Raw genomic sequence first — 13,277 nt, 5'->3', positions numbered from 1 at the left:
CCATCAATGGGGAAAATCTGAACAGGAACTCAAGCACAGGCTTAAAGCAGAAACCGTTTGTTATGCTTGTTGTTTCACTCAGAGACTCAGGCTTAGCCAGTGTTCTTATACAGCCCAGGACCACCTGCCCAGGGACGAGCATTGCCTACAGTGCAATGCGGCCTTTTTATTAACTATCAACTAAGATAATCCACCAGAGGCATGCCCACATGCCAATCTGATTTTGGTAATTTCTCAGACTTCTAAGGTGACTTCAGGCTGTGTCCAGTTGACTGTTAAAGCTAACAGTAACACAGTCACAAAGGGTGATACTTGTGTCAGCCACTTACTAGATGTTTGGCTTCCACAGATGTACTATCTTGTTCAGTCATCACAGCAGGCATTGGGGACAGCATTACCTGTTCTGTAGATGAGCTTCAGCTAAGATATGTAGTCATTTTTCCACAAGAGATAAGATACAAGGTAGCATTCATTGATTTAGTATATAATGGGCAATTTTAAAACATGGGCCAAATCCAGTGTGGAAAAGTTTTATAGGGTAAAGAGTCATTTTCTCTATTTTCTTTGTAAAGTTCTATAAGTAGATTCATATTGTATTTTGTGAGGAGGTAGATCTAAATCTGTTATTCAAAGAAATAATTCCTGGTTAACAAAGGTGAACTTGGAGACCCTGAATCATCTCTGCTGCTGGTGGTTCATATTTATACTAAGCTGAACACATCTGCTCATAATTCCTGGAATGTTTGTCTCCCTGACATCATATTGCATCTTATTACCATCTTCAAGACCTGCCTTACTCTAGCATCTGAGCTCCTGATTAAATTAAACTAAAACTAGTGAAATTGTTTTTGATTGCTGCCTATTTCAAAAAGTAGCTTTTCTGACCAAAGTTAAGAGCACCCCAAGCCTATGGGTATATGGTGAAGGCAATTTGACAGCATGACCATTTAGTAAAACAACAGTAGGTTCTATTCCAGGGCCTATGACCTCTGAGTCATAGACTTTTAAGCAGGGTACGAGTACCAGTTATGCTTGACTCTCCTGTTGAGCCTGAAATCCAATCAGAAAGCAGTTAGTTAGCTCACAACAGTTGTGCTACTGTGGTACCAGTGGTCACAATTCTTCTGATATGTTGTTATTGTAATATGCCGGGAATGATGCTGGGTAAAACCATTTATGTCTTTTCTTTCCCAGCTACCTGCATAGCTCTTCTGAGCACTGTAAAAATCGAACTAGCAGAGAGGAAGTTTCCAGGTCAGTTTGAGATTGAGCTTTTTATGTCCTGTAGCCAAAGGGTGTGGTGTCTTTAGCAAAGTGGTCTTACTTTATTGAATGAAAACATATCTGTTAGGCAAACTCAACGAAAGAAATGAAAAGTGATTAAAACTAAGGATAAAATAGGTTTGTTGATTCAAGTGTAGAAAAATTAGAAACCTTTAAAAACACCTTACTTATACTATTAAGTTTTATACTTATGAGTTTTATTTGTACAGAAATTGTTTTCAAGACTAAATGAAGCAACAATAATTAGAGATAATGTAGAGTGTCTTGGTGTCTATGCTACCGTTTGCACCTTATCATTCACTGTTTAATCTTACCCATTTTCTTTTCTATGCTGTATAGCTATTTCTCCCCAAACAGTGATTATAACAGAGTTTCTTTTCTTTTTTTTTACATTGTTTTATTTATTTATTTCATGTATGTGAGTACACTGTCACTGTCTTCAGATGCACCCAAAGAGAGCATCGCATGCCCATTACAGATGGTTGTGAGCCACCATGTGGTTGCTGGGAATTGAACTCAGGACCTCTGGAAGAGTAGTCAGTGTTCTTAACCGCTGAGCCATCTCTCCAGCCACAGAGTTTCTAAGCTTTACTCATTCTGTAATAGCAACTGTACACATACTCAGTGTCTCATGTGTGTTAGATACGGAGCTAATGCTGTGCAGACTCCAGTGACTCACACAAAATTGATCTTGTCCACAGACTCAGTATCAAGTAAGTCTCGTGATGGAAGAGACCGTGCTTCTATTAAGCCTTGCATATTTAGACAAGGTAGAGAAAAGTTAATCAAGAAGAAATAAATGTAAGTATTTTTAGTTTTTAATGACTCAGTGAGATATTAATAACAAGCAGGCAAACTATGAAATATTTCCCTGTTCTTTGATAGATCAATGTTGTACATAGAATTGTTGGTATAGAACGGATAGTGGATGGGGCTTTGAAATTTGCTTCAAGGTCAAAAAGGATCAATCATAGATTAATTTCTTCTAAAGTAGAAGGTTTTGTGGTGTTCTCTCCATGTAGGCAGATTACACTGTTGCTTTTGCCATGGCGTCATCACTGGAACATGACAAATAAGAAGTGATTAAAAAATTGGTAAAACAAAAAGGACTAAAATAAAGAGTTGATGAGAAGAGGTAGAGGAGGAGGAGCTGAGGATCTGGGACTGTCCAGGATACTTGGTTTTAATGTAGTAGATCGTCACTTTGAGGGACAGCAACAAGAGAGTGGTCAGAAGACAGACTGAACAGACTGAGGACTAAAGGCCTGACTCCCTTGTTAATCAGCCATGTAACTTTGGAGAAGATGTTTATCTTTGTTTCCTTGTTACCTGATACAAGGGTCACATAAAGTGATTTCTGTGGGTGTATCTTACAGACTTCCCAGGTTTTCTATAATGTCAACAATCTCTATTTTTGAGTATGTAAACACTAATCTAGGGCAGGATGAGATGAGGTTGTTTTCATTGATAATCATATGTCTTCTTTTTAAAATATGACATTGTGTTTACTGGAAGGTACATACTGTATCCTCTTTCATTTATTTATTTATTTATTTATTTATTTATTTATTTATTTATTCATTTATAGTCTAGATTTTATCACCCACCTGTCTACCCTGTGACTGTTCAACACCTCATACCTCTAACCCACCCCCTGTCTCCACAAGGTTGTCCTCCCCCCACCCCCTGTCTCCACAAGGTTGTCCTCCCCCACCCCACTCCCGACCTCTAAACTCCCTGGGGCTGCCAGTCTCTTGAGGTTTAGGTGCATCATCTCTGATTGAACACAGATCTGGCAGTCCTTTGCTGTATATGTGTTGGGGGCTTCATATCAGCTGGTGTATGTTGCCTTTTTGGTGGTTCATTGTTTGAGAAATCTGAGGGAATCCAGATTAATTGAGAATGGGCCCCTCCTACAGGGTTGCCCTCCTCCTCAGCTTCTTTCAGCCTTTCCCTAATTCAACCACAGGGGTCAGCAGCTTCTGTCCATTGGTTGGGTACAAATATCTACATCTTACACTTTCAGCGCTTGTTGGGTCTTCCAGAGGACAGTCATGATAGGTCCATTTTTGTGAGCGCTCCATAGCCTCGGTAATAGTGTCAGACCTTGGGACCTCCCCTTGAGCTGGATTCTACTTTGGGCGTGTTGCTGAACCTTCTTTTCCTCAGGCTCCTCTCCATTTCCATCCTTGTAGTTCTTTCAAACAGGAACAATTATGGGTCAGAGTTTTGACAACCCCTTCCTTTCCTGAAGACTTGTCCTGTCTTACCAGAATTCTTAATAAAAAGTCTAGATCTTCCTATTTTTGTGTAGTATAAATTTGTTTTCTATAATCTGACATCTTTGTTGGTTTTACTCAAGTTGCTCAGATATTAAAAATAGATCTAGTCAGATATGTACAAAGTTCTGGGTTTGATCTCTCCCCCAGTAACACACACACACACACACACACACACACACACACACACACACACGACATGCCTGTTATTGTTCTCCAATTTATAGCAAAGGAATATCATAGAACAAATATTAGACACTGAATTATCAAGACAATGAGTCTTCTCTATGATTTTGAATGTTTTAATGGATTAATTAAAAGTCTACCATGGTGTCAACAAGAAAAGAAAATGTGGAAAAGCCAAATATTCTAATTAGGTATCTATTGGATATGAGATGAAGCAGGATAGTCCACTTTCTTTTAGACGTTTGTTTAACAAGGCAGTTTATCTGGAAGGCTTGAAAATGTTTCTCTGAAGAGAATGTTGTAGTAGGATACAGGATAGAAATGCCTGGCTCAGTAAATGAGGAATTTCTGTTGCCATGCTGCTTTGGGTCACTGTGTATAAAAACTTCAAGAAACCATAAAGAGGACTGAATGTGCTTCTTACATTGTGAGAAATAACTTATTGATGAAACATGACTTGTAACTTCAGTGGATTCTATAAGCCAGATCTAAAATTTTAAAAACCAGACAAGACTGAATACACTAATTACTAAGCCACATTGGTCCCTAAAGTGTTGTTGTGTTTGACACTGTGTACAATTGTTGATTTTGGTGATCATTAAAGTAGTGGAAAGTTCTAGCAAACCCAGCTTTGTAGTTGTATCAATGAAACCAAACTGTCTAGAAAGATTTGTTCTTCTAATTTGTCTCTTCTGCTTGTTTCCCGTTAGGCAGAGGGAAAGATGTGTGGATATGAATGCAAACCCCCTTTGGCAGCTCCCATAAAAAGGGAATAGTTTGCAGCAAATTGTGGTGTGCTTAACAGGAATCTACTGTGCTTTCATTGAACATATTAATACTATATAGGACACCATTTTGTAATGTTATTTGTTGTGGCAGTCAAAGCCCCATGTTCATGCAGCATGGGGTTACACTTAATGGATTTTAAGCATCTAGACAATCTACAGATGAAAAGGCAAAATAGAATATCTCTTAATTCTCTGGTTCCTTGTCTTTATAGATCCAGGTATGGTAGATCCTGAAGTAGAGCAGAATGATGTTTTCACGTTTGACTGAAGTATGAGTTCTCAGTGCTCACACATTAATTTTTTTCTTGTGACAATAGCCTTGTCAGCACAGCAATCAAGGTACCATGACTCTGTCAGTCAGCAACAGTGGTGCTAATATTCGTCCTAACAAAATTCTAGCTCTCACCTATGCATGACTGGCAGTTTCCTGTTGTATTCCTTTTTTAATGAGGCTGAAAAAAAATAGACCTTTTCCCTCCCAGAACCTTTGCTTCTGTCATTTCTACTGCTGAACCCAGGAGTGCCTTTTTGTACCTCTGAAGTGGATTTTTTTTTTTTTTTGATATATAGAAATCTCAAATCCTTTTACTATTCTTGAGCTATTCTCCATGTGAATTCTAAATTGAACCCCAAATCCTCAAACAGTTCCTCAGTCATTCGGTAGGACCCTGCCCATCATGGTCAAATGTGCTGCATTTATATTACTATTTTAATATCTAACCAAATGTTAGCATTTCAAAATACCAACCCCCATCAACCAAAAGGAAAGCAGGTTATTACTTGGATGACATGGTACAATTTCACCTCAGTGTCCTCTCTTAATTAATTTCAAGGTACAACCCAAAGGGACCATGAAAAGGTGAAATGGAAATAAAACACTTCAAGTCTGTTGTATTTTTTCCCCCTGAACTCAATAACTCCTAAAATTGGAAGTCAGAATCCAGGTGTTGGTATAGTACTCGCCTCAGGAGATGTGAGAGTAGAGGTCATACTGTAGAATGCCACCAAAGCATGAATATTGCATGAGGGATTAATTGCTCAGAGCGTGTGAGAATTATGACAGTAATATGCAGAGTCTGAGCAATCATCATTGTGGGAAAATGGTTGCATGTCTCCAAACACAGGAGTGCTCTAAAATAGTGATGAAAAAGATAATAGCTTCTTTCCTCATGAATAGTAGAAGACATTACAGGGGGAAATCATCAGCAGTGGGCTGCATTATGACACTTCACGAAAGTTCTTTACAGTTTAAATTCTGAAAAGTATAGCAATTGAGCCCCTGTTTAAAGAGTAGCCAAGGGATACCACAAGGCATGTCTAGATTTAGTGGCTTACTGTCCAGTCAAGTTTACTTATTTTGTGGATTTATAATGATAATGTTGTACATTGAAGATCTACTTTATCATTCAAAGCTTGCGGCACAATTAAACCCAAAAGTACTAAATGGTAATTCAATTATGTTCTTTCCATCCTATTTGCTAAGACAGCAAATTGAAATCATTTGTCTTGGAACAGTGTTTTCCACTTGTGGGTGGGGAGGGGGGCATAGAAAAATGCTACCCCCTCCCAAAACTCCATATCACATCCTTCCAGGTGTATGTGAAAATATTTAATGTAAACTTTAAAATTAACCACTAGGAAGGGTGTTATTTTTGTGATGTAAATCATGCCAAAAAGCTGAAAGGAACTTCTAGGCTAATGAAACTATAAGGAAGGTCAACTCTGTCCTGTCTCCTAGGGTTTCCATTATGGAGAAGTGAGTAGTTTTAGGATATAAAATGTTGAAGCAGAAGCTCTGGACATGGAAGGAAAACATCACATTTAAGAGCTGAGTTAGGTTAAAACAAGAAGGTAGAATCAGAGTCCTATGACAGGGGTCCTGAGTGGCAGGACTCATGCATATCATGATTGTCCTTCAGTTAACTGGGAAATTCAAGTTAACAAAGCTTACTTAACAGAAAAGCTACTTCCTCAGTTTGATTTCTCCCTTTCTTTTGCACAGACTATTTTTGGTAGTATATAGAACTGACCTTTATATAACGGTCTGTTTGAGGCTAGAGGAATTCTTCATTGTACTGCAGAATTCTACTCAGTTTTCTGGGGCATGAGAGAGGAGTTACCAGAAATGTATAGCTCTTTTGATTTTGAGCAATCTGGGATAAGACAGTGTTCACCAATGCTTGGAATCTATTGCATCTATTTTCTTTCATACTAAATGTTTTCTCTTTCATCTTTGAATTTCTCACTAAGCTTGTTAGAAGATATAGCATTCAGAAGTTCCATGCAAGTGTTAAACATATCCTTGGTTTCGAATCTGGCATGTTTTAGGTTGACAAAATGATCTAGAAATTCTGAGAAAAGGATGCAGGGTGTGCAAGTCATGTAATCATCTCATAGTTTGAGGAGTATTGGTTTTATTTTTCCATTTCAATCCCAATATTTCATGCCAACAGTGATATATAATCTTCAATATAAGTTCAATAATTCAGGAACTTGTATCAGCTGAGTTTACAGGCCAAATATTGCATTAACCTTGAGAATATATACTTTTAGGAAATAGAGAGACAGTTTAGAGGCTGAGTATTTGCTGCTTTTGAAGGGGAACCAAAGTTTAGTTCCCAGCACCTACTTCTATGATCACAGTTGTTTGTAACTCTAGTTCCAAGTGAGCTGATACCCACTTCTGCCTTCTGTGGGTAGTAAGTACTAGGTAGTCATGTGGTAGACATATATACACATTTAAAATAATATATTTTTCTTTCTCTTTTACATTTTAAGTTAATGAGAGTTCTAACAGTAAATAGTTTCTAAAAATGTCAATTTTGTTTTTCTAATTGTTAGAAATGCCTCCTTGGATATGGCTATAAATCACCATAAAAAGTGAATCCTCTTGTATGATTCAGTAATGCCAGGTGTGGAAAGACTCTCTACTCATAAATGGATTCCTCAACCTAGGAAGAATTTGGAGAAAATAGATAAGAAGCCTGAAAGATCAGTAGACAAAAGATCAAAATTCCAACATGAATGCCCCAAAACAGATATTGTTTATGTACTGAGGAGAAACCAAGAAATTTGACATGCCAGGTTGGGGATCTAGGCCAGTATTTACCACCAGTGTTCTAAAGGATGATACTAGGTCTTTCAGGAGAAGAGGATGTTTGTGTGACAAGGTATGTAACTCTCTACCATCTTGATTGAGTCATGACTTCTAAGTACTTATGGAGACAGACACCACAATACAGAAATGTAGAGTTAAATTCCACTTTCCAGTGCAAATATGCCTGCATATGTCAAATCTTAACAGAATAAACTGGAAGCTAGCCTGTGGTTTGGGGAAAGTTCTAATGATCCAGACACACAACAGTGTAATAAGAAATGTAGTTCTCATTATGCTCATTTGTAAAATACTATTTGACTACTCAGTAGATAGGCTATCTTTTATTTCCCACATAAGATACTACAGAATTTTATGGAAAGGAAGCAAAGAATAAGGAGCAAAAGTACAGGAAGGAAATATAGAACTAGAATGAGATATTACTTAAGATACACACACTTATTTAAATATCACTTATGCAATATTTGCAATACTTGTAAATAATTGAATTTTCTAATCTCAATTTTATTAGTATTTTATTTTGGTGAGTAAATCCACTATGAACCTTTAACTGATGTGGGTGCTAGAAATTGAACTCAGGTCCTATGCAAGAGCAGCAAGAATTTTTAATCACTGTGCCATTTCTTCAGCTTTCAGTTCTTGGAATTTTGAAAATTATTTTTACTGTGACAACCTTGAAGACGGGTGGTTTGTTTGGGAAATGATTCTAGTGATAGAAGTGAATTAGGAAGGGGAACAAATGAATAGAAAAGGGAAGACCATGAAGTCAAGCAAATGGCCACTGTTGAGGGACACCATGTGCTTTTATTGTCAAAACAAACATACTTAATTGCCATCTACCCAGGGAAGATAGACTTACCCATCAGCTGACAGCAAGAGGATCAGGATTGATTCCACTAGATATCGGTTGTCCAGTAGTTCCAGGTTCTCTCTCTCTCTCTCTCTCTCTCTCTCTCTCTCTCTCTCTCTCTCTCTCTGTGTGTGTGTGTATGTGTTTAAGGGAAGGGGATCTGAGTATGACTAGCCTAGAGAAGCGGTCTTGCTGTGACAGTGTCTGGGAGGAGAGATAAACCTGAAACCTGAGAAGTCTTCCAGTGACATCAATGGAGTGCTAGATACATGGGAATAGTTAAAAATCAACAATTCATGGACACAGTAGAAAATATTAAAAACATTATGCAAAAGGAAGTAATGTACATTATCTGGAAGAAAGAAAGATTGCTTTAATGGTTAATACTGATTTTCTACTTGACAAGATCTAGAATCACCTAGGAGACAAGGTTCCTGGTGTGTCCAGAAAGGGTTATCTTAATTAGTTTGAATTAGAATACTGACTTCATCTGATGGTGAGGTGATTCAATGGGAGTAGCTGGTAGAGTACTCAAGTTCCTAGTCCTCTGCTTCCTGACTATGAATAAAGTGTGACCAAGTGTCTCAGCTCCAGCTGCCAGAACTTCCTCACCATGATGTACTGTGCCAACAAACTGTGAGCAAAAGTATTCTCCTTTTCCTTATGTTATTTTTGTTGGGTGTATTTTATCACAGCAATGGAAAAATAACTAAGACAAGAAGCACTTCATATACAGCTCTTTTGAATATCCACTTTTAAAAACCTCAAATATAATTCCATCCCTAGCCCATTCCCTGTCCTCTCTCTAAAATCTCCCATGTTTTCATTTTTCCCTCTCACATTGATGGACTCTTTTTATTATAATTGTTGTATATGTGTATGTACATATGCATATTTACTAAATACAACTTGCTGAATCTGTTTGATGTAGTTAGTGTGTTTTTGATTTCAGGGCTGACCACTTTGTATTGGATAATCAATTAGGGGACTCATTTCTGGGAGAGGCTATTTTTCCCTCCCTTAGCAGTTATTAGTTGCTTGTCTATGAGTGTGAACCATGTGATTTTCCCCCTTCCATGTTAGCATGTTTGTTGATCTTTATCATTGCTCATGTCTTGTTTAGGCAAAGCCATATTATTGAGATGTAGATGAATTTTTCCTGTCATTTTTAGGATACACAATTTCACAACAGACTTCCTACTATTCTGCATTCTTCATCCTTCTTCTGAATTGTTCCCTGAGCCTTAGGTACAGTAATTATATTGTGGATAAGACCATTTTGATTGGGATCCACACAATCTGATGGTCTATGCATTACAATTTATTGTAGTTTCCTGTAATGGTCTCAGTTTGATTTAAAGAACAGTTTGTTTTAAAGAACAGCTTCTTTGATGAGGAGTGAGAGCTACATTTATTTATAAGTATAGTAAGTTTTAGAATGCAGCTAGGAAATATACTAGTCTAATAAACTGACAGCAGCAGGTTCTCTTATAAGATTCACTTTCTCACCAGCCCCAGGTAATTGATAGGTTTCCAGTATCAGACCTGATTTCTCTCATATCGAGTAGGCCTTTAGTCCAAGTAGTCAAATGTTCGTTACTGACAACATATGAGTGCCAGAATTGCATCTTTAAAAATATCTTTCATGCTAGTCACAGTTATAGTTCATTGACATCAAAGCTGGACAAAATTATTGATTGATTCCCTCCTTTGGTTGCTTATATAGTAATTTTTGATGATATGAAATATAGGCAACAGTGAAGCAAGCATCCTTATATAGTCTACTTTCTTCTTAGAGATAAAAATGTATTCAGTTCCTAGGACTTCCTGTTAAGAATAAACAAAAATACTGATATATCTATAACCATCTTTTCATATAATATCTAAATCAATTTCCTTTGGTTTTGAGCCTATTTAGTATATAGGATTTGAAATTGACTTGGAATGAAATCTTGCTATTATCCTTAGTATACATATAGAATTTGGAAGCATTTCCTATCTAATAGTTGCTCCTCTGTCTGAATCATCAGGGAAGAGTCTGATCATGTTGATGAACAATAGGGTCTGTCTGTGATTTCATTCTCACTACTTAAATATTTTCTTTCCCAATTTCAATGTGAATCATATCACAATGCCAACATCTATTTCTCTAGAATTCTGAATTTTGTGATTTTCATACACTGCTTTCCAACTGCTACATAAACTGGGATAGTGTTTTATCTTCACTTGTTTTTCTTCAATTTCTCAAGTTCCTGTGGTTTAGAAAGAGAGGAAACGTTTCTCTGCACGAATGGAATAATAAGAAAAAAATTACTTTTATCTTCCACTCTTCTACTCTCTGGAAGAAAGCTTGGCAAGTCTCCCAAAGTCTCTAGGACCTGCTGAGCCCGATCAAGTGTGTAACTGTGGTGGGTAATGACTATTTTCTCGGTGTGGTTATGAGTGTGATTAGTTCATATCTCTGCAGAGGAGTTAGAAAGGAAGGATTGAAGCTTCCTGACCTTTTCTTTCTTTTAAAAAACCTTTAAAAAATTTTAAGCCACAATAAGTAGATGCTACCTTCCTACCAAAAGAAATAAGCAGCCAATAAGTGAAGTTTATTACTATGGAAACAACAATACAGGGTGACTATGATCTTAAAAAAAAGCCGTTAGCTTTCTAATGTCTTTTGTGTCATATGTTGTGGATTTGTTCTTTTTAACTTTTCTTGAAGTTAGTCATATTTGTAAAATTACTTACCAGTGAAAACTATTTTTTGTGATTATGTTTCTCACTCCTATTTTGACTCAAGGTTCACGTGAGAGAAAGACATTTTCCTTTACCTACAATGAAAGTATATTATTAGCATCCAGTTTCTCAGCTGTGAGTATGTGTAATCAAGTGGTGATATAACATATTTCATTAAAATTTTCATAATTTTAGGTCTTTTTTCTTACTTGGTATTAGGAGCTCTCTGTCAAAGAAACTATGTAGTTTATGATGAATGCCTAAATGCCAACATTGGAAAAATTCCCCAATTCTTAGAAACTACCTCTGGATCACTTTTATAAACCTAAACTGTGCTAGAAAGTCCTGTCATTCATTTCTTCATGTTATAAACTGAGCTCACCAGAGTCAGCACAGGGAAATACACATCTTGCAATTCTAGGAGCAGGGGCAGAGGAAGATAGATTGCCCTGGTAGGTTCCCAACTAAAAGAAAAGTGGTGGAAAATAACACAGTAAGGTTTACATTGAAGAGACTGTGTGCAGTTAGAAGTGAACATCTAAAGCATACATTAAGAGAAGAGAGAAAAGAACTATTAAGTCTAAAAATCTATGCCTTTATGATTAAGTTTTGTCTCCCATGATGGCCTATAGTCTTCCATAAGGTCAATACATTTATAGTATGATGGCAATGTCCTCAGTGTGGACCAAGGTTAGCAGAAAAGAAAACTAAAGCATAGGCAGGGATTATACCAGAACAGACAGAACATTTGCAGAAGGAGGCAAAAAAAACCCGTTCCCTCGGGTTTCCATAATCTTAGAGTAATCTGTTAGACTCAACAGAAACGTTTTCAGTATAGTAAGAACTAATTCGTATCTTCAGATAGATTATTTCTCTAGGACTGAGCCAGGTGCTGAGGAGTGAAGGCTGACAGAGGATGGTTCAGAGAGTAGAACTCTAAAGTCAGAAGAAAGGTGTAGAAACTATTCCCCAGTGTGAAGAGTCACTATTTATCATTGTTTCAGAAAAGAAAGAATTGAATTTGTAGTTTATGTGAGCTTTTTTCCTTATGCCTGGAATCACCTTGTAAACATAAGGTTGAAGTTGACATGCTCCCAGCTCTGCAATATGTGATTTTTGAGGCAAAATTGTCTGAGAAGAGAGTTTTGAGTCTTGACTAAAGTTGTCAAGATGAAGAGCAAGATGATCTGTGGCAGCAGCTTGGAAGATAAGTGGTAAACTTTTAGTGTGTTCCCGATGGATTATGTGCTGGAAGTTGTTGAGATGGTAGAGAATCTTCTCTTTAAATATTATTTATTTTATTTTAGAAATTATAATATCATTCTTCCTTCTCTTTTTCCCTTCCAAATCCTCCCATGTAGCTTCCTTGCTCACTTTCAAATTCATGACGTCTGGTTTAACTAATAGTTTGGGTACTATGTATGTACCCATATATTTATATATAGTCCTACTTATAACCTGCTCAGTCTGTACAATGTTACATGCTACATTATATGACACATATGGCAATGCTCAATGTTTTCAAGGCTGACCATTTGGTATACATGTACAACTGATGGAGGAAAGATTACAGGGCTTGAACCCTACATATAGAACTGTAGGCAACTAAAGAATGTTGAATGCAAGAGAAATAGTCTTACCTGGGGAAGGGATAACAGAACTTTTAAGCAGTACAGCGTAACTTCTTATTTCCTGCAACTCTGTTGCACACTTTTTTTCCTTCGAAGGAGAATCACACTCTAAACAACAGTAAGAAGGGTGTAGGTTATCCTCCTCTGCCTGCCCCAGAGGCTCCTTTCCTAATGAGATGGCTGAGAAGGAAGGAAGAAGTTTAGGCTCCCACTGCAGAACATCTCCATTTTGAGTTTAGGATTCCTTGCCTTACAGAAGCTTTCCAGTTTCCAGTCCCACTTATCAACTTGTGCTCTTAGAGCCTGAGCCATTGGAGTTCTGTTTAGGAAATTTCCCCCTGTGCCAATGAGTTCAAAGCTCTTTCCCACGTTCTCTTCTATTAGATTCAGTGTGTCTGATTTTATGTTGAGGTCCTT

The 13,277-nt window shown here is 37.2% G+C and overlaps 1 long non-coding RNA gene across 11 annotated transcripts in view; it reads left to right on the top strand.

Annotated features, from left to right (window-relative positions):
* LOC143442906 (uncharacterized) overlaps nucleotides 1-13,277 on the top strand; it is a 139,810-nt gene that overhangs the window by 88,883 nt on the left and 37,650 nt on the right. Inside the window, exon 1 of one of the 11 annotated variants that reach the window (XR_013111531.1) lies at nucleotides 1,992-2,085. The exons of the other annotated variants lie outside the window; for them this stretch is intronic. This is a non-coding gene — a long non-coding RNA (uncharacterized LOC143442906). Of the gene's footprint in view, nucleotides 1-1,991; nucleotides 2,086-13,277 lie in introns of those variants that run through there. 11 annotated transcript variants of the gene reach the window in all.

The sequence above is a fragment of the Arvicanthis niloticus genome, chromosome 1 (genome assembly GCF_011762505.2).
Source record: "Arvicanthis niloticus isolate mArvNil1 chromosome 1, mArvNil1.pat.X, whole genome shotgun sequence".
Taxonomy (NCBI): domain Eukaryota; kingdom Metazoa; phylum Chordata; class Mammalia; order Rodentia; family Muridae; genus Arvicanthis; species Arvicanthis niloticus.
This window is presented reverse-complemented; position numbering and strand designations above follow the sequence as displayed.